The following is a 25000-nucleotide window of genomic DNA, read 5'->3' on the forward strand; positions in this document are numbered from 1 at the left end:
TTTGAGCCCGTCAGTCTCCTGAAGTTGCCCATACAAGGAGAGAGCGAAAGCGTTTCTTACAGACTTTGAATCCCTGACGTTCAGATCTTCCTCTCTCTCTCTCTCTCTCTCTCTCTCACGCATCTTTTGAGTTCATATTAACGTAAAGATTTTATACTTACTGAATGGTTGCTCGTAAATTTCAGATTTGATATTTCTTAGAGTTATTTAGTATTATTTAGTGCGTTTTGTGGAATCTGAACAAACATTGTACAAGTGTGTAATGGCGCCTTTTATTTTCATTTGAGAAATTTTGTGTGGTGAAATTGTGGGACAAGCTGCAGCAGAAAGAAAATTGGTACCAAGATAATGTTATACAGTTTTTATTAGTTGCAACTAATAGTTACAATGGTTTAGAGAACTAATAGTTACAATGGTTTAGAGAACTAATAGCTACAATGGTTTAGAGAACTAATAGTTACAATGGTTTGGAGAACCAATAGTTACAGTGTTTCATGAAACTGGTTTAAATTTTTACACCTTGCAAATTTTTGTTTTGTGTTTGTTTCATTTGAAGTGATTTTTTTTTTGTGCATTTATACATTTTTCTCATTGAAGTGATTTTCTTCTGTGTGCATTTATCTATTTTTTTTTTTATTGAAGTGTGTGTTTTTATCTTATATTCTGTGTGATTGGTGCTTTTTATAATTTTGGTATTTTCCACATTCTTCTGTGTTTTCATTTGCATTTACAATTTAATTAACTTAGTTGTTTTCATTAGTTAATCATTGCACATTTAATTGAATTTAACACTTGTAAATTAATTTACATTTACTTAGAATTCTTTTCAAGTTTCATTGTTATTTAGCACTTGTGAAGTAATTTCCAAATTTTAATTATTACCTAACACTTCTGAATTTTGATTGAATTAATTGTCATGAATTTAGTGATAAATTAATTTTCTTGAATTTAGTGATAAATTAATTTTGATTTAATTTTACTTAATTAATTCAAGAATTAATTAAACTTTGTTTTGTTTTTAAGTAATAGTAATTTCCCTGATATTGTGAATTTCACTTATAAATTTAGAGTTTCATAATAAATTTTTGTATCTAAAATTTTTTATAAGCGTTTTCTTTTTCACCAGTATAAATATGATATGCTTAGGTAGAAACATAGAGTGGTAATTGAGCTGTTTTCCTTCAATTTACTTGAAGTGAGTTAGAACCAGGGAAGTACTTAGACTTCTGAAATCAGGGAAATACTTAGACTCTTAAGGTTATTGATGGAGTGATGCCCTTTAATTAATTTAATTACTTACAAGATTACCTCACACCTGTTTTAATGAACTTAGTCTGATTTTCTGCAATACTGGTAAGTTGTTTAAGCGATCACTGTTGCCTTTAGAGTGTTCAGTCGTTTAGTACTTGTGATGAAGGTTCAGGTGTCTGGCTGTTGTAAGATAACAATTAATGATTGGTAAGTGTAGTAACCAGATACTTGGCACAATATATAATATATATATATATATATATAGTATATATATATATAATATATAATATATATATATTATATATATATATATATATATATATAAATATATATGTGTGTGTGTGTGTGTGTGTGTGTGTGTGTGTGTATGTGTATTATATATATATATATATATATATATTTATATATATATATATATATATATATATATATATATATATGTATATATATATATATATATATATATATATATATATATATTCTATCAGATTAGACATAAAAAAATCTACAAAATCAGGGATAACCTAAAGTGTCGATACCTCATGTCATTATTATTATTATTATTATTTTTTTTTTTTGCTCTATCACAGTCCTCCAATTCGACTGGGTGGTATTTATATTGTGTTGGGGTTCCGGGGTTGCATCCTGCCTCCTTAGGAGTCCATCACTAATCTTCTTACTATGTGTGCCGTTTCTAGGATCACACTCTTCTGCATGAGTCCTGGAGCTACTTCAGCCTCTAGTTTTTCTAGATTCCTTTTCAGGGATCTTGGGATCGTGCCTAGTGCTCCTATGATTATGGGTACGATTTCCACTGGCATATCCCTATCCTTCTTATTTCTATTTTCAGATCTTGATACTTATCCATTTTTTCCCCTCTCTTTCTCTTCAACTCTGGTGTCCCATGGTATTGCGACATCAATGAGTGATACTTTCTTCTTGACTTTGTCAATCAACGTCACGTCTGGTCTGTTTGCACGTATCACCCTATCCGTTCTGATACCATAGTCCCAGAGGATCTTTGCCTGATCGTTTTCTATCACTCCCTCAGGTTGGTGCTCGTACCACTTATTACTGCAAAATAGCTGATGTTTCTTGCACAGGCTCCAGTGGAGGGCTTTTGCCACTGAATCATGCCTCTTTTTGTACTGGTTCTGTGCAAGTGCCGGGCATTCACTTGCTATGTGGTTTATGGTTTCATTTTTCGTATTGCACTTCCTACATATGGGAGAGATGTTATTTCCGTCTATCGTACTTTGAACATATCTGGTTCTTAGGGCCTGATCTTGTGCCGCTGTTATCATTCCTTCAGTTTCCTTCTTTAGCTCTCCCCTCTGTAGCCATTGCCAATTGTCATCGCTAGCTAGTTCTTTAGTCTGTCTCATGTATTGTCCGTGCATTGGTTTGTTGTGCCAGTCCTCTGTTCTTTCTGTCTTTCTCCTGTCTCTGTATATTTCTGGGTCTTCGTCTACTTTTATTAGTCCTTCTTCCCATGCACTCTTTAGCCACTCGTCTTCACTGGTTTTTAGATATTGCCCCAGTGCTCTGTTTTCGATGTTAACGCAGTCCTCTATACTTAGTAGTCCTCTCCCTCCTTCCTTTCGTGTTATGTATAGTCTGTCCGTATTTGCTCTTGGGTGTAGTGCTTTGTGTATTGTCATATGTTTCCTGGTTTTCTGATCTATGCTGCGGAGTTCTGCCTTCGTCCATTCGACTATTCCTGCGCTGTATCTGATTACTGGCACTGCCCATGTGTTTTATGGCTTTTATCATATTTCCGGCGTTGAGTTTTGACTTGAGTATCGCCTTGAGTCTCTGCATATATTCTTTCCTGATCGTGTCCTTCATCTCTTGGTGTTTTATATCTCCTCCTTCCATTATTCCCAGGTATTTGTATCCTGTCTCATCTATGTGTTTGATGTTGCTCCCATCTGGTAGCTTTATCCCTTCAGTTCTCGTTACATTGCCTTTTTGTATGTTGACTAAGGCGCATTTTTCTATTCCAAACTCCATCCTGATGTCCCCAGATACAATCCTTACAGTCTGGATTAGGGTATCTATTTCCTTGATGCTCTTACCATACAGCTTGATGTCGTCCATGAACATCAGATGGTTGATTCTGTTGCCTCTTTTCTTGAGTTGGTACCCGGCATCCATCTTCTGTTGTACTTTTGTCATGGGAATCATGGCTACTACGAAGAGTAGTGGGGACAGTGAGTCGCCCTGGAAGATCCCTCTCCTGATATTAACCTCGCTAGTCTTATTCCAGAGCTTGTAAGTATTGTATTCCAGTTGCGCATTGTATTTTTGAGGAAGCTGATGGTATTTTCCTCTGCCCCATATATTTTCAGGCATTCTATTATCCATGTGTGTGGTATCATGTCGAAGGCTTTCTTATAGTCTATCCATGCCATGCTTAGGTTGGTTTTCCTTCTCCTACTGTTCTTCATTACCATTTTGTCTATCAGGAGCTGGTCTTTTGGGCCCCTACACTTCCTTCTGCAGCCTTTCTGTTGGTGGGGGATGGTGTTTGTCTCCTCTAGGTAGTTGTATAGCCTTTCACTGATAATACCTGTTAGTAACTTCCACATTATTGGTAGGCAGGTGATAGGCCTGTAGTTACCGGCTATATTTCCCTTACTCTCGTCTTTTTGTACTAAGGATGTTCTTCCTGTGGTCATCCATTTGGGTGCTTGGTGATTTGAGATACAATGCTGGAGTTGTTTTCTGCTATTCGTGGGTGTAGGGCCTGAAGTTTTTGAGCCAGTATCCATGGACTTCATCGGGACCTGGGGCTTTCCAGTTTGGCATTTTCTTTAGTTGGTGTCTGACTGTGTCTGTTGTGATGTCTGTGAATCTTTGTTTTATTCTCCCTGTTTCTTCTTCCTTGACTTCCTGGAGCCATGTTGCATGTTTGTTGTGTGATACCGGATTGCTCCATATGTTTTCCCAGAGTCTCTTACTTGGTTCGGCTTCAGGAATTTCTGTGTGGTTGTCTTCCCCTCTTAGTTGGCTGTTATAGCTTTTTCTGGTTGGTTCCGAATAGTTTGTTCTGTTGGTATCCCTTATTCCTGTTTCATGTACCGTTGGATCTTATGTGCTTTGGCCTTAAGCCTCTGTTTTACATCTTCTATGGTGCTGTTTAGTCCCCTCTCTTGTACTTTGTATTTCTCGTTGAGTTCCTCCCTTGTTTTCTTGCTTCTTAGCCTTTTTCTGCCATCTCTTTCAGTTTACTCAAGTCAGATCTCATCACCATGATTTGCTTTTCCAGGCGCCTTTTCCAAGGAGGTTGCTGTTTTGGTTTCTGTTGGGTTGGTTGTGCTGGTGGTGTTGGTGTTCGAATCCCCATCAGTTCTGCTACTAATCTTGCTCCTGCATATGTCAAGTTATTTGTTTCTGTGATACTGGTGGTCTGTATTATGCCCATTATTTCATTATTATTATTATTATTATTATTATTATTATTATTATTATTATTATTACACCGGCGAATATAATGGCCAATCGTCGCGGTAAATTCTGATAAATTTTGTTAAAATAAGCGAAAATAAGATAAACGACTGAATTTTCCAATACTTTTATTGTAATATGAGCATTAATCCTGAAATATTCATTTTAATATAAACGGACAATGAACATATATATATATATATATATATATATATATATATATATATATATATATATATATATATATATATATATATAAATATATATGTATGGCCTAGGGCTTTTTATTAATAATATATTATCCATGCATTTCCTGTGACCTATGGAATGTGGAGAACAGTGTAGAGGTGACGACCTGAGAGTAGCTGAACAATGAGTTTCTAGGGGTGGCGTGAGATAAAAATGATTAGTTTGACAAGTCAATGCACGACAGTTTTATGAACTCTTCTCAAAGTGCCTTTGCGAAACTGGATGCAGCTAGAACCGTGAGGCGCTATCGAACTGTGTGTTCGTATGTGCGTGTGCGCCTCTTTCTGTTAAAAGTGTTATACCCAAGCCTATGGGAGGGATTTTGACAGAGGGCTTCAAGTCATAGGCAAGATGCCGTGGCGTTCGCCGGGGGAGTTTTTTATTAATAGTGTTTAGTGTCTGGTTGTCTGGGTAAGTGTTGAAGTGCTTTAGAGCCAAAGGATGCTTGTTTGATATCTTGTAAGATGTTCCATTTTATTAACTTTGTCTTTCTTTAAATTTGTGTGTGTACTTTTTACCGGGATGTGTTCTGTTATTCTTTTTGAAAAAAAACGTTAGAACGGATCTGGAATGCGGGGGGACAAAGAATTCCCAGAGGGGTGTAGACTTTTTTTGGTGACTAGACATTGTACTGTTTTTGAGTTAGTCTGTCCGACTGGATTACTTGGTTGATTGATTTATTTATTAGTTGTTAATAAACGTTAATGTTATGATGCAACTCTCTCATTTTCATTACCTGTTAGAATGGAGAGAAAGAGGTGGAGAGAGAGAGAGAGATTCCTTGGAGAGAGAGAGAGAGAGAGAGAGGCTGTGTGTGTAATGTTGTGTGTGGTTGCCTTCCGTTTCGTGTCACGCTTACCTTATGAATAATGGGGGGAAGAATCCCCCAGTTACAGTGGTGGCAAGCGGTTAAGAGGGGGTATAAAAGTTTTCTTTCTTTTCTATGCCTAGGAACGCCAATGTAGAGATGGGTGGCCAGTTAGAAAATAAAAGGGGTTATGGCTTAGCGATAGTTTTCGAACGACAAAGTTTTGTGGGATTGTGGAAAATTGTTAAATTGTTAGATCTCAGTTGCTAAGTGAAAAAGGGGTAGAGAAAATATCCATCCGTGGGATGGGGGGATGAGGAAAGAAAATTTCTATTAGGGTCATCAAATTTGCTCGTACCGAGATTCTTCAGGGCGTGAGCCGTGAGACAAGCAACTCAGTCTAGTTCATGAGTGACGGTTGCTAGGTGCGTTTTCACCGATCGCGTTTGTATTGTGCCGACGAGATTTACGTGTTTTACGAGAATTTCGAGTTCCTTTTGTTCCCATTATGGAGTGGTGAGTATTAAAAAACTATTGTTTATCAAAGGGAGAGGGTTTTTGTTTAAATATTTCAGGGTTATGGGATTGGTTCAAGAGGTCAACAATTTTTCTTGTCTTTGCCCCATGGTGACGTATTTTCTTTATTTGCACGTGTTTATAATAGACGTATGCATTCGTCTTTGTTCAAAACATAGGGGTGTATTTTGCTATGCATGTGAACTGTGCTTAGATAAGCATACTTGGCTTAGGAGACAAGAGTGGCCACAATTTTACGGGCTCAGCACATTTCTGCAGAGAAGCGCGTTGCATTGCGAGGGTATTGGCATCCCTCGGGGGGATAGTTGCATGGAGGGTACCACTGGTGTATACCTCGGGCTGTTCTGCTGCTTGACTGAGGGGTTGTTCTCATGGGGGGGAGAAATTTTTTTTTTTCTCAGTGTGGGTGAACTCCCCCTTTCTTTTTTTTTCTTTGTCGGGCTGTTGAAGACAAGTCTGGCCTTGACATTGGATGCTAAGATATCAGCTGATTGATTAGTTGATGAAGTGAAACGCCCGTAGAGTCTTTTTTTTAGGAAAGAGATATTTTTTTTTCTTTCTTGGAGGAAGAGAAAAGGAAATAAAAAGAGATTTTCCTTTTCCGTGAATGAGGGGAAAAGTAGTTAACATGCACGGGATGTGTTATATGTTTCTTTGTGCCTTGAAAGACACAAATATAAGAGGGATACACAGATTATTTTTTTTATTGTGTTGGAGAAATTACTTTGAAATGCCGATGATTGGTGTTGTATTTGTGTTGTGTTGCAATGGTGTTATGTCATGGTGTATGCTGGAGAAATTGTATGTCATAGGATTCAGCAATACTAGTGTATGCTATTTGAATTTCACCCTTACTTGAGATCTTTGCAAGAGAATTATTGCTATGGAGAGTTATTATTATTGTTATTATTAATAATTATTATACTTGAGATGTGTCACGGGAGGTTTGCTTAAGTATAATTATCATTACGGGAGACATAATTTACGAGAGATTTGAGATATTTCATGGGAGATTGTTCTATAATTATTACAGATAATTATTCAAGGAGAATTATTACAATGAATTAATGGGAGAAGTCTTGTCTTAGTTATTTGTTGAGTTTTGTAACTTTGGAGAATATTTCAGTGATTCACAGGGATGAGTTTTGCTGAATCTTGATGAATCTGACTGAATCTTGGTGAATTGTGTTGAATCTCGCTGAATTTTGTGCTGAATTTTTGGAAAAGGGACAAGCATTAACATTGGTGATATTTTTTGTACTGATACTGATGATTTTGATGATAGCAATTTTTTTTGGTGATTTTTGTGATAATGATATTTCTGATACTGATTCTTTTTATACTAATACGTGGGCGTTTTAATGCTATCAAGGGAGGTGAAATCTTTTTTTGAATTTGGGAGGAACTAACAACACATTGTTCAGCAGATAATTGCTTGACATCTGGTGAGTTACGGGAGATAGTTAATGGTGCCGTTGATTTTTCTTTTCTCCTTTTTTGGAAGTTAGCCATCGCTGACACAAGTTTTCTTTACCATGGGTGAATTTGAATATATTTTTTCTCTCCAGTTAGTGTGAATATTATCTCAGTTCATGACTTAGAGTCTTTGTTCGGGAACGTGTTCGTGTTTTAGCTATTTGATGCTATAGAGAAATATATGGGAGAATTCTTGCACGTTTTGAATGCATACGTAATGGCACTACATTTTTTTCTCTGGATATTTGTGTTCCAGAAATTGTGAGTTTTCTTGCACAATACCTTCGTTGTATTTGTGACAACTTTGTGAGAGAAAGGAAACTTGGTTAAGTTTTCTAGTGGCCTATGTCGTAGTGCATATGGAGAAGTCTTGGCTAAGACACTGTGAGTTGGGAGTTCTGTTATAATGACTTGTGGCACATGAGTGATTTTTTCTAGAATTTTCTAGACAGTTTTATTTGCCGAGTTTTGCCCTTTTTTTTTTAGCAATTATGCTAAACGGAGAGAGTTTTTATAGTTTTTACTATAACATTCAGTTATTCTCTGGAGAATTGGAGTTAGAATTGAGTTATAATTGAGATATATTATTTTGGAGAGATAATTGGAGGTATATATTATTTTGGAGTTATAATTTGAGATATAATATATGGGAGATATATTTTTGGCCATTTTTGATATTTGCCAATAGTGGTATGAGCTATGTTTAGTTCAATTATTTTGCAGCCATCTTTGTTGCAAATGGAGACACATATTTGGAGATTATGGGGCAATATTTGTGAGTATGTGAGTTAGATGCCTTGAGTGCACATTTTTTGGAGATATATTATTTTTGGAGCCTTGTTTTGTTCCACTTGGAGTTATTGGGGAAATAGAGGTAAATATTTTGTATTTGCCGAAATAGAGGTGATTATTCTCTATTCTTGGAGTGGTGTTTTTTTTATTGACATGTGGCTATTGGATAAATAAGAGAGAATAATATAAGGGGGTTGGTTATTAACCAAATGGAGGAAATATTTTTATAACCGGAGTGGTGTTATTATTAATATGGTGTCACATAATTATGTGTGGAGTTGGAATTAATCTTTGGCGGGTGACCTTTTTTTTGTGGTTATGGGAGTTTTTTTCGAGACAAGAGAAGATTTCTGTGGTTCTCTTTTTTGGTTTCGTGACTATTTAGAGGCGAATGGCGATACTGCGTTACGAGTCATTTGGAAATGTGTGCATTTTTTATGTTCACAAGTGTGTTATTTTTGGAGAAATATAATTTGAGACAAATGCTTGAACACATTAGTCATATCCTGGAGTTAATTCTGTGAAATGTGTCAGTTATACGTTTTTTTGAGAATCATGAGTTTCCAAACTTATGTGTCTGACTAGACAATTTTTGTGCTGTTGTTTGAACATGCGTCTGCAGGCGATTTTTCTGCTGACAAGCGATGTGATGAGCCGTGTGCTGACCTTTTTCCTCTGATGGTGATAGATCAGAATTTTCGCAATATCTGGAAATGTTGACAATAGCATTTCACGAAAGCGCATGTGTGAGAGTTTGCTTTCTGGCAAATTCCGGGGCTTTACATGGAGCATTTCTTGGGGAAAACGTGGGAGTTATGCATATTATACATGTATTATGTATTTTGTGATTGGGGAAATCTTCTTGTGATTATCCTTCTTTTTTTATTATTTTTCTTCCTTTTCCTGTGAGAGATGTAATTTGGGGGATTGAGTTTTAAGTAGCATTTCGTTTTTGGACGGGAGATTTGATTTTACCGGGAGATGTGATTTTTCTGGGGTTGTTACTTAAGTAATGGGAGTTTGACATTAAGTCTCATTGTGATTAATTATTGAGCATTAAAGGGGTTTTTGCTGTTAAAAGTTGGAGATTTTTACTGATTTTGTGGGTTGTTCAGATATCAGAGTTTGAGAGAACATTTTTGGGTCTGGGTGTTACGAGATTCTTTTTTTTTCCTTGAGTTCATTACGATGTTTTTTTTTCTTCTTTTTTTCTCTTATGAGCACATTCGAGTTTGAAATGTGAGTGCAGAATTCCGTGGAGTTGCTGTGATTTCTGAGTTGTGTGTGTGCTGATGTGTGAGTTTGGAGAATTGAGTTGGAGAACTGGATGTTTTTTTTTTCTTAGAGAGTTGCGATAATGACTTATGATTTAGTAGTCATATTAAGGGAGTTAATTGGGAGACGTTCAGTTAGTATTTCTGACTTTTTGAGATCATTGTTTGATAGAAGTAGTATGTCTGGGTTAATTTTCTTAGATTGACCAGTGACTTGACTGACATACTAACACACACCCAAAGGAAAAAGTCGTTCCCCGACACCAGCAAGACGTCCACCAGCCGTGAAGAGAGGTTGCTGCCATGTTGCCCAGGGTGTTTACAAGAATTTCCACGTGGGTGATCGCGAGAGAATTCTACAGCGTGTTTTTTGGGGATCTGCAGAAGCCGTGAGAAGTCTTCTACGATGAGGGAGGCATTCCGTCTTCCTACAGTTAGCTACAGTCTACTGTCTGTGCAGCTACTTGCAGACAAGCGAAGAGGGATATTCAAGAATCCTAATGCAGAAAATATGAGAGAAAATGCGTCTTGTGTTATTGGGAGATTAAAGCGTGATAAGACTTTATTTTATAATGCCAGAGACGTGCAGTTTTACTTATATTTTATTTTAAGCCGGCCAGTGTTTTGTGTTATAAGCAATTTTGCTAGGCGGGGGCTAGCACACTAGGTGGCCGAGCTATCTGTAAGGCCTAGGGTTTTTGATTAATAATATATTATCCATGCGTTCCCTGTGACCTATGGAATGTGGAGAACAGTGTAGAGGTGACGACCTGAGAGTAGCTGAACAATGAGTTTCTAGGGGTGGCGTGAGATAAAAATGATTAGTTCGACAAGTCAATGCACGACAGTTTTATGAACTCTTCTCAAAGTGCCTTTGCGAAACTGGATGCAGCTAGAACCGTGAGGCGCTATCGAACTGTGTGTTCGTATGTGCGTGTGCGCCTCTTTCTGTTAAAAGTGTTATACCCAAGCCTATGGGAGGGATTTTGACAGAGGGCTTCAAGTCACAGGCAAGATGCCGTGGCATTCGCCGAGGGAGTTTTTTATTAATAGTGTTTATTGTCCGGTTGTCTGGGTAAGTGTTGAAGTGCTTTAGCCAAAGGGATGGCTTGTTTAATATCTTGTAAGATGTTCCATTTTATTAACTTTGTCTTTAAACTTGTGTGTGTACTTACCGGGATGTGTTCTGTATCTTTGAAACAGACGGATCTGGAATGCGGGGGGACAAAGAATTCCCAGAGGGGTGTAGAATTTTTTTGGTGACTAGACATTGTACTGTTTTTGAGTTAGTCTGTCCGACTGGATTACTTGGTTGATTGATTTATTTATTAGTTGTTAATAAACGTTAATGTTATGATGCAACTCTCTCATTTTCATTACCTGTTAGAATGGAGAGAAAGAGGTGGAGAGAGAGAGAGAGATTCCTTGGAGAGAGAGAGAGAGAGAGAGAGAGAGGCTGTGTGTGTAATGTTGTGTGTGGTTGCCTTCCGTTTCGTGTCACGCTTACCTTATGAATAATGGGTGGAAGAATCCCCCAGTTACATATATATATTATATATATATATATATGTGTGTGTGTGTGTGTGTGTGTCTGTGTAAAGACAAATTCTTCGAGGGAAAGAAAAACGATGGAGTTCTGCAAGGCCTTTCGACGTCTTGTCCTTCACTTAGCTAAGTAAAGGACAAGAAGTCGAGAGGCCTTTGCAGAACTCTATCGTTTCTCTTTCCGTCGTGAAATTTGTCTTCGTCTATATATTCATCACGTTCCATTTTTTGGTGATTCAGTTGTGTGTGTGTATATATACATATATATATGTGTGTGTTTCTGTGTATATATATACATATGTGTGTGTACATGTATACATACTGAATATGCATGTGTATATATACACATAGATATATATAAATATTTATTCAAATTTATATGCAAATAATTTTTTATACTAGTTTTAATTTCTCTGCTAGCAACCCATGTGTCGTTCTTAACACGACCCAGGTTTCTTAACGCTCTCTCTGTTTGTGGACGTCGAGAAATCTGGAGTGCCATTACATCTCCTTGAAAGTTTGCATGGCACCGTGGGCTGAGGTTCATATGACGTCCTGATAAAATTAAAGTTGAGGCGGCTTAGCGGCATAGTAACAGCCTCCACTCTTTTTTTTTTTCTTTTTTTCCAGAGTGGTAACTTTCAGTGCGGTAACTTTTACGTCATACGAGTGATCCAAAAAACGCATAACTGAAATGAAGGATTGAGTCAGTAGTTGCTTATTGTCATGCGTGTATTTGCTTTTGAGAGAGAGAGAGAGAGAGAGAGAGAGAGAGAGAGAGAGAGAGAGAGAGATTTTACAGACTTTTTTCCTGGAATACTTATACAGATCAAATATTCCCCCTCGAGCTGCTGCACGCTTGTCCCTTATCAAGTGAATAACATTTGAACTCCAATTCCCCTAAAACTCTAGTTTTCACCTCAGCCCTTCATCAACAGAATGTATTTCAGAAACAGCTGAATAAATCTAAATGAGGACAAAATAATGCGTTTCAGTAGATTTACTCCTTTAAGGGTTGTATTGTCCCCTCCTTTCTTCCAGGGAAAAGAAGCGTAGGAAAGATCTCTCATTTCATGGAAGGATTACTACCACTGTATACTTTTCGTCCTGCCTTTTCCACGCCCCCTCGCCATTGATAATGAAGAGGTCTTATATTTCTCTCCCCCTCATCTTCACTTGCCCTTCAGGATGATTTTTTCCCGTCATTACCAGCAAGGACTTCCAGATCGCAAAATCTTTCGGCATTTTATGGCGAAGCAGATTTTCCCGAGGATTTTTTTTGTTTTTTCGTCGCTACCCTAAACGAGTCCCAGCCTTTTAAGCAGATTGGAATTTTAAACGTATAGTCGTTGGCGATAAGGATGTTAGAAGTTGCCGGTTTAAATAGTCATTGTCCCTCGACTCAAAATCTACCGCATAATCTTTTGGAAGCAGAGGGAGGGGCTCGAATCTTAAATAGCCATACATGGGTAAATTATGTATATATATATATATATATATATATATATATATATATATATATATATGTATATATATATATTTGAAATTTGAAGAAGAAATTGTGATGTCCGGTCGGCAACGTGACCTCTTTGTGATTATTGGACCTGGGTTCATTTCCCAGGACCGGACATCACAATTTCTTCAAATTTCTTTGCACTTGGATCCTCAGGCTTTGTAGCGACAAGCGTATCCAAAAAAAGAGCAAAATATTCAAGAAGTTAAGAGGGCATTATGGCTATTACAATTGCATATGTATATGGTAAAAAAGTGACCGGTAGATTCTATATATATATATATATATATATATATATATATATAGATATATATATATATACTATATATAGATTCTATATATATATATATATATATATATATATATAAATATATAGATTCTATATATTATATATATATATATATATATATATAATATCTATATAGAATCTACTGGTAACTTTTTTATCATATACATATGCAATTGTAATAGCCATAATGCCCTCTTAACTTCTTGAATTTTTTGTTCTTTTTTGGATATATATATATATATATATATATATATATATATATATATATATCTTTTTTGGGTATGTATATACATATATATATCTTTTTTTGGATATATATATATATATATATATATATATATATATATATATATATATCTATATATATACTGGAAGATTGGGGCATTCTAGAACGCCGCAGATTCAGTAGGAATAAAACAGCAAACAGCCATCGTAGCATTTTAAATTTATTGGCCAAATTTTCGAGACCACATGTCTCATCATCAGGGCTGTAAAATACAAAGAATAAAAATTAAAAGACTCAGTTTAAAAAACACTCAAAGTCTAAAAACAAGAAACTTGAATTCAAAACAAACAAAAACAAACTAAAACATTATTAAAAAACATTGAAAACCTAATACTGAAAAAACTTAAAATTGTACATATAAAAAATTATGGTGTTAAAATGTATTGTATCTTACTCTATCTGAGCTAAGAAATGAGTGACATTCTCGGTTTTTCAGGAGGACGACGTCAACTTAGGCGATATAGAAGATAGTGGAAGAGTTCTGGCTGTTTAGGGAAGGAACAAGCTGCTTAATAGTTAACGATTCCAGGATGGAGAGAGAGTGGTCATTGGGTGCTTGGGCGATAACGTTAAAGTCTTCATAAGAGAATGATGTCTTGCATTTCTTACAGTGGTCTCTTATATTAGAAAATTCTTTAGTTTTTAATTGACATCTAGTTCGGTGACTAACTCCAAGATGAGAATCAACTCTGACTTTGAGCAATCTCTTAGTGGCTCCGATATATTTCCCAACTTTACATTTTGGGCAAGTGAAACAATAAACCACTAGAGACCGCATCAACGGCAGGAAAGCCTTATCCTTATGGTGAAATAATGACCCAATTGTCTTAGGATTTTTTTAACATAATCTGATGTCTAGAGCTGGAAATGTACTGCGAATTGAGTCTTGCAGTGTTTGTTTGAATTTCTTCGAATGTACAAAAGGAATGGAGGCATACATGAGCAATTTAGGGACATTAGATATGGAGAGACGGGGTTGAAATATATTATTCAAGAAACTATTTACATACTTATTGAATGAGAAGGATGGATACGAATTACTTTTGAAAAATTATTGTAAAAACAGAATTTCCTCGTGAAAGTGGTACCAGGTAGAGATAACATGTAGGCACGGTGCAACAGTGTGAAAATACTATTTAATTTAAAACTGAAAGAGCAATTGCTGTAAAACTTCGTACCTTCTTATTCAACAAGTATGTAAATAGTTTCTTGAATAATGTATTTCAACCCCGTCAGTCCATACCTAATGTCCCTAAATTGCTCATGTGTGCCTCCATTCCTTTTGTAAATTCGAAGAAATTCAAACAAACACTGCAAGACTCAATTCGCAGTACATTTCCAGCTCTAGACATCAGATTATGTTAAAAAAATCCTAAGACAATTGGGTCATTATTTCACCATAAGGATAGGCTTCCTGCCTTGATGCGGTCTCTAGTGGTTTATTGTTTCACTTGCCCAAAATGTAAAGTTGGGAAATATATCGGAGCCACTAAGAGATTGCTCAAAGTCAGAGTTGATTCTCATCTTGGAGTTAGTCACCGAACTAGATGTCAATTAGAAACTGAAGAATTTTCTAATAAAGAGACCACTGTAAGAAATGTAAGACATCATTCTCTTATGAAGACTTTAACGTTATCGCCCAAGCACCCAATGACCACTCTCTCTCCATCCTGGAATCGTTAACTATCAAGCAGCTTGTTCCTTCCCTAAACAGCCAGAACTCTTCCACTATCTTATATATCGCCTAAGTTGACGTCGTCCTCCTGAAAAACCGAGAATGTCACTCAGTTCTTAGCTCAGATAGAGTAAGGTACAATACATTTTAACACCATAATTTTTTTATATAGCAATTTTAAAAGTTTTTTCAGTATTAGGTTTTCAATGTTTTTTAATAATGTTTTAGTTTGTTTTTGTTTGTTTTGAATTCAAGTTTCTTGTTTTTAGACTTTGAGTGTTTTTTTTAACCGAGTCTTTTCTAATTTTTATTCTTTGTATTTTACAGCCCTGATGATGAGACATGTGGTCTCGAAAATTTGGCCAATAAATTTAAAATGCTACGATGGCTGTTTGCTGTTTTATTCCTACTATATATATATATATATATATATATATATATATATATATATATATATATATATATATATATATATATATATATATATTTGTATATATATATCTATATATATATATACATATATATATATACATATATATATACATATATATATATATATGATGTGTATACGTATGTATTTATATGTGTGTGTGCGTGTGTATAGGCCTTTATCCTTGAAAACGAGTAGACCTACTTCGGGAATTGCAGCCCTTCCAGCTTTATAAGCGAACGTCTTTGAGATGAAATTGCAAGCCACTCGGGTGTTCGAGGAGTAGCTTGCCAACGACGTCAGACGTTCCAAGTTGGTCACCAGCCCAAGTACTGACCATACCAAATCTCTCTTAATCTACCGGAGATGAATCTAAAAAAAAAAAAAATAAAGTCGACCTGCGTAACATATATACATATGAAATGGTTGGAGATTTTCTCCTCTGAATTCCACGGCTGGCGAATACCAGAGATGTTGAGCAGTCTTGGGCACAGAGCGTCTGGAATCCCGGCCGTTCTAATCTCGGGTCAATTCTGAGTAAAATGCCTCCGAAGGAAGCGGATATAATCTAAGGGGAGATCATAATGATGACTTTGAGAGAAATTCCGTCAAGATATGGCGAAATATAAAGTAACCGTGATTTCCCCAAAGAACAACAAAGTGCGTAAGTATGTTCTTCATTTCCCAGTGGAAGAGTATAGTTTTTCTTTCTTTTTTTCCTGAAATAAGGACGCAGTGACATCCACTAATCCTACAGTTTGTCGCTGGGCAGATTTTTTTTTTCCCCTTTAAAGCACGACGTCATGTGTGATGAATTTTGTTTCATCTTACACTACAAAAGAAGGAACTGGAATTTTTTCCAAAATGTAAGATGTTAGATATGAATATATTCCTTAAATGTGCGACAATAATACAGTCTATTATGCAAGGAGTGAAATAACTTGCCACGGTTATATCATCATATATGAACGTACAATTTATCATGTTACAGAGATAAACCAAACATCAAAATTTGTTGACCAAAAGTTTGAAAAGCATATTACATCCGCTTAAAGCCACACGTCTCGTTAAACGAGATAGAAAAACACCATTTCTTTAAAAATAATAATAACTAAATAAATATATAAGAAATAAAAGAAATATAAATGTTTTTCTTCTTAGGTAAAAAGTAAAAATTCTAATAAACTGAGCGCACAAGGCCTTTCTACTCTTACGTAAAAACCCCCCACCAAAAGAACAAGAAAACAGGTCAGACTGTACTTAAGAGGCTTATGACTGGATGCTAGAGAAAGAGAGACGCCAAGTAAATCACCGTAGGGAAAGAGACAAAATAAAAGGGAATTCAAAATGAAGGGGAAAAAAAAAACGGAGCCTAAATAGCACATCGAGACTCGGAGCAGTTATTCTATCTTATTCAGTTGAATACTTGAACTACTGAACCCATCCTGGAAGTTTTACCAGTCTCTTGCGCACACAGACTCACGGATATTCAAGTACTACGCACACACACATGCACGCAGCACATATATTATATATATATATATATATTATATATATATATATATATATATATATATATATATATGATATATATATAAAAAACAACTACACTAGCTGACCCTCTTCCCTTATACCAAGCACAGTTTCGATTCACGGCCGGGCAGATACGCTTATGTTAATGTAATTGTGTACGTTATCCAAAAAATGAAGAGAATTTGATATAGAACAGTACTTGAAAATTAATATTTGTGAGTAGAAGGAACTAAATTTATGTACATATATATCTATATCTATATATATATATATATATATATATATATATATATATATATATATATACCATCTATAAGATAACAATTAACAACATTGCAATCGCAGAATCCCACACAATCCTACTATTGCTCGTACAGTGGAGTGTGATTGAGCTAGGGCCATTTTTAAGCAGGTGAAAAGATGCGCCGTCCATTGGAGATGGAACAGATTATGGGAAACTGTTGACAGACCCTCAGACAGGAAAGAATATTATCGGGCTGAAGAAAAAGAGGAGATGGAGGCTACGAAATTTTACTGTGTAAATTGCAGTGCAACCAGGTATTAAAGAGTTCCGCATAAAATCTCAAAATTGGAGAGAGAGAGAGAGAGAGAGAGAGAGAGAGAGAGAGAGAGAGAGAGAGAGGAGGTCGTTGCTTTCTAAAACTGGAGTAACATAAGTATTATAAGTAACTTGAAAACTTATCATAATTAGTGGCAAAATTGAAATTCAAGATGCCGAAGCCTCGTCTGTATTAAAATTCTAACTGTATATTTCCTGCAACATGTATTTTATTTGTTTATTTATTTATAATCTTCTAAGAAACTGTCTTCTTCCAACAGGTCCTTCAAAGGTAGGCGCAGATTAAATTGAAACGTTGTAAGGATATTCTTCAGTGACTTATTTGTGCCTTTTATACAGTAACTGTGGCAGAACTATATAGAACTTTTGCAAGTTATTAATATCATAAATTTTTAAAACCCAAAAGTTTAGTGATTTGAAAAATGGTCTTTTATGTTCAAAATACTAGTGAACTTTCCATTATTTGTCTTGATAAATATTTAAATTAATGAATAACAACTATTCCTTATGTAAGGTGCTTGTCTGAAATTGAAGTTATTTGAGTCAACTCTTTTTTTTCATCTTAAAAAAGATTATTCGAATGTTATAAATTTTTAGGATGTTCGGTTGCCAAGATGAGTTCTTCCGAATTAGTTTAATGTGTCTATATGCTAAACATCTGTATTGTTACCTTTCTTTTCTACTTTAATTGAGATCCTCGGTTATCATTTTCGTTGTCAGTAGCTGTGTATATTAGCCTTGTATCCGTCATGCCAAGTTAGAATTTTCTAATTGAAGAAACGAAAAAAGAGAGAAGCTACCTATTATTTCTTATAGAAAAGTTCATATAAACATGATGGCTGCAATAGTGGATTGGAAACGCCAAGTTTTAGGAAACTTATTTCGAAAGATTTATAATGCCGCCTAATTTTGAACTTCGGTTACTATGCCAAAGGTTATCATAATTATCAAATGAATTCTTACATAAGAATGAGAAGAAGAAGAAGAAGAAGAAGAAGAAGAAGAGAGAGAGAGAGAGAGAGAGAGAGAGAGAGAGAGAGAGAGAGAGAGAGAGAGAGAGAGAGAGAGAGAGAGAGAAACAAGGATAGGTAAAAGAGAGACGCTCTCGTGTAATCAGCTTTACGAAGTTGCAAGAGAAATCAACAAATCAGCAGGGAGTAATTTCAGTGGCCAGCAAACATCTAATTTTACCGACTGGATCCTTAATTACACATGAAGTCAGGGACTCCGTATGTAGTACGGCTATTCACAAGCGACCCCTGATTATGAGCAGCAGACCTACAATGTAACCAAAGCGTAATTACCCATTACTTTCCGAGTCTACTTCCGAAAACATTTCGTGTAATTACGCTTTCGTCTTTTGAGCAGGATCCAGTTTTTTTTCCGCGTGTATAGACAACTGTAAGACTTTGACTCTAAGACTCGGAAAGAAGCCTAAGTTAATTACTGATGTCTCCACAGTCATAGAAATTATGTCGGTTTAGCAGCCTTACTGAAAAGAAACCTGATCTGTAAACCTTATGGCTGCACCATTATTCAAAGAGGAAGGCTTAACTGTCACAAAATTATTGGAAGTTATTTAAATATGTCACCATTTTTGACGAGACATTTGCGTTAGTAGATGTATAAAACATTCATTTATCATTATAATTGCTTTTTTTTCTAACGCAAAGATTACACTTTGCTGTTAATTGCCCTGTTTTGCTCTTTTCTCTGTGTCAGATGCTAAAAGAAAGGGCACTAATACATTTTCGAATTACATCAAACCTAATGTTATTTTTCAGCGATAACAGCTATTCACAACGGATTAATTTGCTCTGAAAGAGAAGAGAATACCTTTTCATCGCTATTCCCAAAATGAAATAACAACTTTATTATGAATGCAGGGCGTTGAATGGAATTAGATATTAATTAGAGCTTTGTCTACGTGCTGTAATCTCTTATTTTTCATCTTTTGTGGTCGACGTCCTGGAAGACTGATTGTGTGACAGTCTGTGTGTGTGTGTGTGTGTGCACGCGCGCATGTGTGTGTCTCTACCTACGTATTTGCGTGTTGGACTGTGCGACATAGGAATCTGTAGAAACGCCAACATATTGTTGTGTATTTTTTCTTGCGTGTTTGCATGCATTAACTGTAACCATAAATATATCCGAACAAGAGATTTCATTCGTTTTTCTTTTTTGTTTGTTTCCATAAGTCAAATTATTCCACAGTTATTCCATAATAACAACCAATATCCAGGGATCTCCTCAATATTCCAAACTGATGAAATCAGCATCTAATAAGCTCAATGACTAATTATGTCACAGACAGCCAAGGCTGAACGTCAAGTGGATTTGCATTCCTTGATTCAGATGACAACAGTTAATCCCTGTTACGGGAGCTCTAACATTATCCTCGTCTTCCGTTCGTTATCATGAATTGATTTCATGTATCATCTTCGGAGGACACCTTGCCTTTCACGAGCATCTGGTGAGTATTGAATTTGTGCATTAACACTGCTAATTACATTTTGTGATTAGGTGTCCTCCTGCCTACGATGCAACAGTATGTTATGTCGATCCGGTAAATCCAGCAATATTCTCTGTACCTGGACCAATCCCTGTATCGTTTATTTAAACAAATCCCATGTGGTGGTGTATACGTTTTGTAGTATTTTGCGACACTCCGATGAATCCGAATCCATTGTCCAGATGTTTCGAGGGCAGAGAGGAGTTACCCGAACGTTCATTTTAAGCCCACGCCCGAAAATAAACAATAACAAGATAAACGAGAGGAAAGGTGGGGCGGGAATAAAAAAGGAAGCGATCGACCTTCAGCTGCTTCAGAGAGGAAAAATTATAATTAAAAAAAAAACACAGAAGCAGAAAGAGAACTCGAAAGCTGTACAGCAGAACAGAAACAGTTACTGAACTGTGTCATTCTTGACTCTCCTATGCACATCAATGCCAGTTCCTCTTTAAGCAGCGAACCGAGATTTGCAATTTCCAAAAAACATTATTTACCTGTCAGTGAGTCAGCCGCGTAATCCGTGGATTTACCAATTCATCCAATCCCAATCACTCCTCAATTTGCAATTTCCACAAGAACCAAATGCTCCTCTGTCATTGTACTACATAACAGGGGATTTGGGGATTCTGTAAATCTCCGTTACATCATGCAACCCGGAGATTTATACCCTTTCTACAAATCCCAGCAACTCCTCAGTCAGTGAATCAGATAATCACGGACTGACCATTTCCAGAACGCCTAGTTAATCCTCGGTCAATAAAACGTGTAATCTTGAGACTGACGATTTCCGCAAATGTCCATCTGCACGTGAAAATCATTCGAATACAAAAATTCTCCAGATAATCTTTCATTATAAAGAGATTTGAAGAATGATTAGTTTTCCGATATAGAATTGCTTATGGAAATACAACGGTCACGTGATCTGAAAATCAGATGAAGTATGCTTGGCATAATATCAGTTGCAAACGACATTCAGAAGAAGCAGTACACTTCTCTAAAGATTTTGTATATAAATAACCTTTCATACACCTGACGCACTCACCTCATTATTCATGGACCACCAAAAGCGTTAGCGAGTTTGAGAATGTATACATAAAGTATCCAGTGCGGTTGTTGCACATATTCGTGGCTTGACTCTGAGCACCGTTCCTCACTTCGAATTGATAATAGGCTTCCAATGTATAGATACAAAGGGAGAGGAGATGAATAATTTCCGTGGATACGATCAAGAACTTCGACAGAATGAAAGCCGAAGCGCAGACAAGTCAATAGAAAGGAGGTTAATAAACAAAAGTTCTTCGCCGGTTAAATATGTAGGAGCGTTAACATCTGGATGTCTACGACTACGAACAAACTCGATACAAAAGGAGTTCGAGTTAATCTGAAGATTACCTTGAAGTGACTGTGGCACAGGCAAAGAGTGGGTTGAAGAACTGATGATTTGCATCGTTATCGTTAACTTAGTTCATGTTAACGCTAGCTGAACCGAATATCAGAGCTCAGAAGATTCAGAAAGAAGGCATCGCTGTTTTCCAGGAGCCCTTTTTCATACGAAAGGAAGAGTATTGTTTTTCATACGAAAGGAAAACAGTTGAAACAATAACTTGAATCTGTCCGATGGACTTTGGAAGATAGAGGACACTGGCAAGATTGCTCCGCGACCTAATTTTGAGTGAGGGACCCTGCGGCATTCTCAAGATAGAACAAATGTGGGCGTGGCCAGTCAGTGTTGTCTCTCTTCTATTGGTAACGAATCGGGAAGCTTCCAAATCGTCCCTTTCAAGTTTAACAATATATATATATATATATATATATATATATATATATATATATATATATATATATATATATATATGTATATATATATATATATATATATATATATATATATATATGTATATATATATATCTATATATTATCTACATATATATGTATATATATATACATATATATGTATATATTATATATATCTATATATATATATATATATATATATATATATATATATATATGTTTGCGTTGTAAGCCTGCGTTTATTTATGCAGACATTTGTGTTCTACTGGTACAGATATCTATCTGTATGGTAACATATCGTATTGAATAATGAATTTCAGTTGTCTAATGTCTTAAAAAATAATTATATTGAGCTCCAAATATTCATTTGCCGGAAGCAGGGTCGAACGCATTTACGAACATTTCATAATATATATATATATATATATATATATATATATATATATATATATATATATATATATATATATATATATACTTAGCGCAGAATAGACTCCGACCGTCTCCTTCCCCCGCTTTAACCCCCTCACCCCGCTCCCCACCTCCCCTCCCGGTGAAATAAACTCGCAGACTTTTCCTGCACGCCATCGACAATTTCCGGAGGGCCACTTCGACATTTCCTGCAGAATTCAAACTAAACAGAATGGGGTCAACAGCGAGGGGGGACAATCGGCATTGAAAAAAAGTGCTTCAGACATTTTCTGTATTTCAAAGTTCGTTTGGGTGAAATTTGTGTTTTGTGCCGGGCCAGAGTTGGCGACGTAGTCGCAATCGATGCCGGTATCGCTACGTGCTGTAGATAATTGTAACATTTTCTCAGCATGGTAATCCAACTATATTCATGCATGGACAGCTGTTGTCCATAGAAATTCAGTGGCTTAGCGAGTTAAATTTTTACTCACCTCCGAGTAAATTAATCTTGATGTATCGAATATCACAGCGAAATTGTAGCACAAAGTTAGGTAATGGCGGACGCATTAAAGGATCATTGTTATGTTGGAAATTATGCATCGTTAATTCAAAGTATTTTGCAAGACACGTATTCCTTACGTGCTGTGATTTATTTTTTCCTGGGTGATCCTCTGATAGATAAAGCCGTGTTTATTTCCCTGCCGTATGCAAACGAGAAGCATCTATAATTCGACACACGCCACCAAATGACCAACTACCTTTATGAGGAGCTTAGTGTAGAAACAACGATATTAATAAGCCAAATGCCACGAACGCTACAACTTGTACCATTATTTGTTCTTAGCTCTTACAGTTTTGCTCTGATATTCTTTTTCTTTGAAAAAATTCAGTTCTATTGCATAGAACGGCGATGGAAAAATTGATGGCAAGAACGAGAAACCTCCATCTTACGACATCTTATTATTGGTGTCTCAAAAATCAATAGAAAATTTTCCGTGAAATGTCTGACTGATCAAGAGGCCTGCTGAAAGTCTTGAAAACCGGCACTCCATTTACATATCAGTATATACCGCCCCCAATTCTGAGACGGTACAGCAGGTCTCCTTGAAGAAGCCTGTAAAGACTTCCACTATTCTCGGTCAACCTTCCCCCGACTCTCCTTTTCTCTGTGATGCTATTCTATAACTGCCTTGTGGCACAGTGCCACACCCGTATTCTACAGTGCCTTGACATCGCTCCAGCCCCTGTAATTTCCCATACAAAAGACGATCGTTGCCAGGGCTTTGCCTGAAAGACGGTGTTCTCTCTCTCTCTCTCTCTCTCTCTCTCTCTTCATTTTTATGCCATTTGCCAACTCATTCCTGTCATTTTGCTTAATAAACAGAAGGTTATAATCAGATTCACGTCAAGTTTGTAACTCAAGTTTCGTTTTCTATTATTGATGACAGGAAAAATGAAAAATAAATAATTAAGGGGGACTATGATAATTGGAAGTTATCTCAATATCTTAGAAATAACCTGTTTACAAAACTCTGTATGCAGAGCATTTCATATTTACTCCCTCGGGAAATCAAAGTTTCTTGATGGTTTATTTACTTCACGGATAAGATGGCCACAGTGCTTCCCAAAGGGTAAGAATTTGCAGTCAAGTGTGTAACATGTAAAGCACGAAAAATACTAACAGTTTCTAAGAGAGCAAACCTGGAAGGTACTTCTGTGTAGCTCTACATAACTCGGTGATCAATATGAGAAAGAACACGGATAAAAATCTCATATAATTCTTTGTCCATCACTGGGAAAATATGTGAAAACAAAGGAATTTCTTTTTTTCTTCTCGATTTCACTGTACCACTTGTAGGTGTTTAAGATTGTATCACGTTATTGAGAATCAAATATAACACTTGGCCCTAAATCTTTATTATGTCATTCTTATTCGGGTACAATAACTACACTACTAATTCCATAAAACACATATACACACACACATATATATATATATATATATATATATATATATATATATATGTATATATATATATATATATATATATATATATATCTATATATATATATATATATATATATATATATATATATATATATATATATCTTCCCTCATCATACATCCACAAGTAGCTCATTAGCAGTGTCTTCTGCTTTTACAAATCTCCCATTGTTTAGTTAATATATTATCCAACAGATTAGCATATATGGATATTTGTCATATTTACTGGTGATTTTTCATTCTATTACAGAGATGTATTTCCGTTGTGATTGTTAGTTGCAAATAGAATATTATGGAATAAACTGTATATTTTTCATTATTACACCTTATCCAGTTTTTTGGGATTCAAATAACAGGTTAGTTCTCAGCAGAAACAAAATGCACCAATTGCTTCATACGAAATGTGCAAAGTCTATTTTTGTCAATTCATGCATGTATCAGTAAGTGCTATTTTCACCTTTTCCCATCCTACGAGAACATGCATTTCATGAACTCTCCTCTCCTGCCAAAGAAAAGCCATTACAAAAATGGACCATTCAGACTTCCGTAAAATGCTGATAGATGCAAGTGAGACAAAAACAAATCATCT

General features: G+C 35.9%; 1 protein-coding gene across 6 annotated transcripts in view; it reads left to right on the forward strand.

The window, feature by feature from the left end:
* Window positions 1-25000, forward strand: part of LOC135198536 (uncharacterized) — a 358282-nt gene that overhangs the window by 271364 nt on the left and 61918 nt on the right. For 4 of the 6 annotated variants that reach the window (XR_010310828.1, XM_064226200.1, XM_064226202.1 and 1 more), the window contains one exon: window positions 17949-19946. The exons of the other annotated variants lie outside the window; for them this stretch is intronic. The gene's annotated coding sequence lies outside the window, so the exon portion shown is untranslated. Of the gene's footprint in view, window positions 1-17948; window positions 19947-25000 lie in introns of those variants that run through there. 6 annotated transcript variants of the gene reach the window in all.

Source organism: Macrobrachium nipponense, chromosome 22 (assembly GCF_015104395.2).
Source record: "Macrobrachium nipponense isolate FS-2020 chromosome 22, ASM1510439v2, whole genome shotgun sequence".
Taxonomy (NCBI): Eukaryota; Metazoa; Arthropoda; class Malacostraca; order Decapoda; family Palaemonidae; genus Macrobrachium; species Macrobrachium nipponense.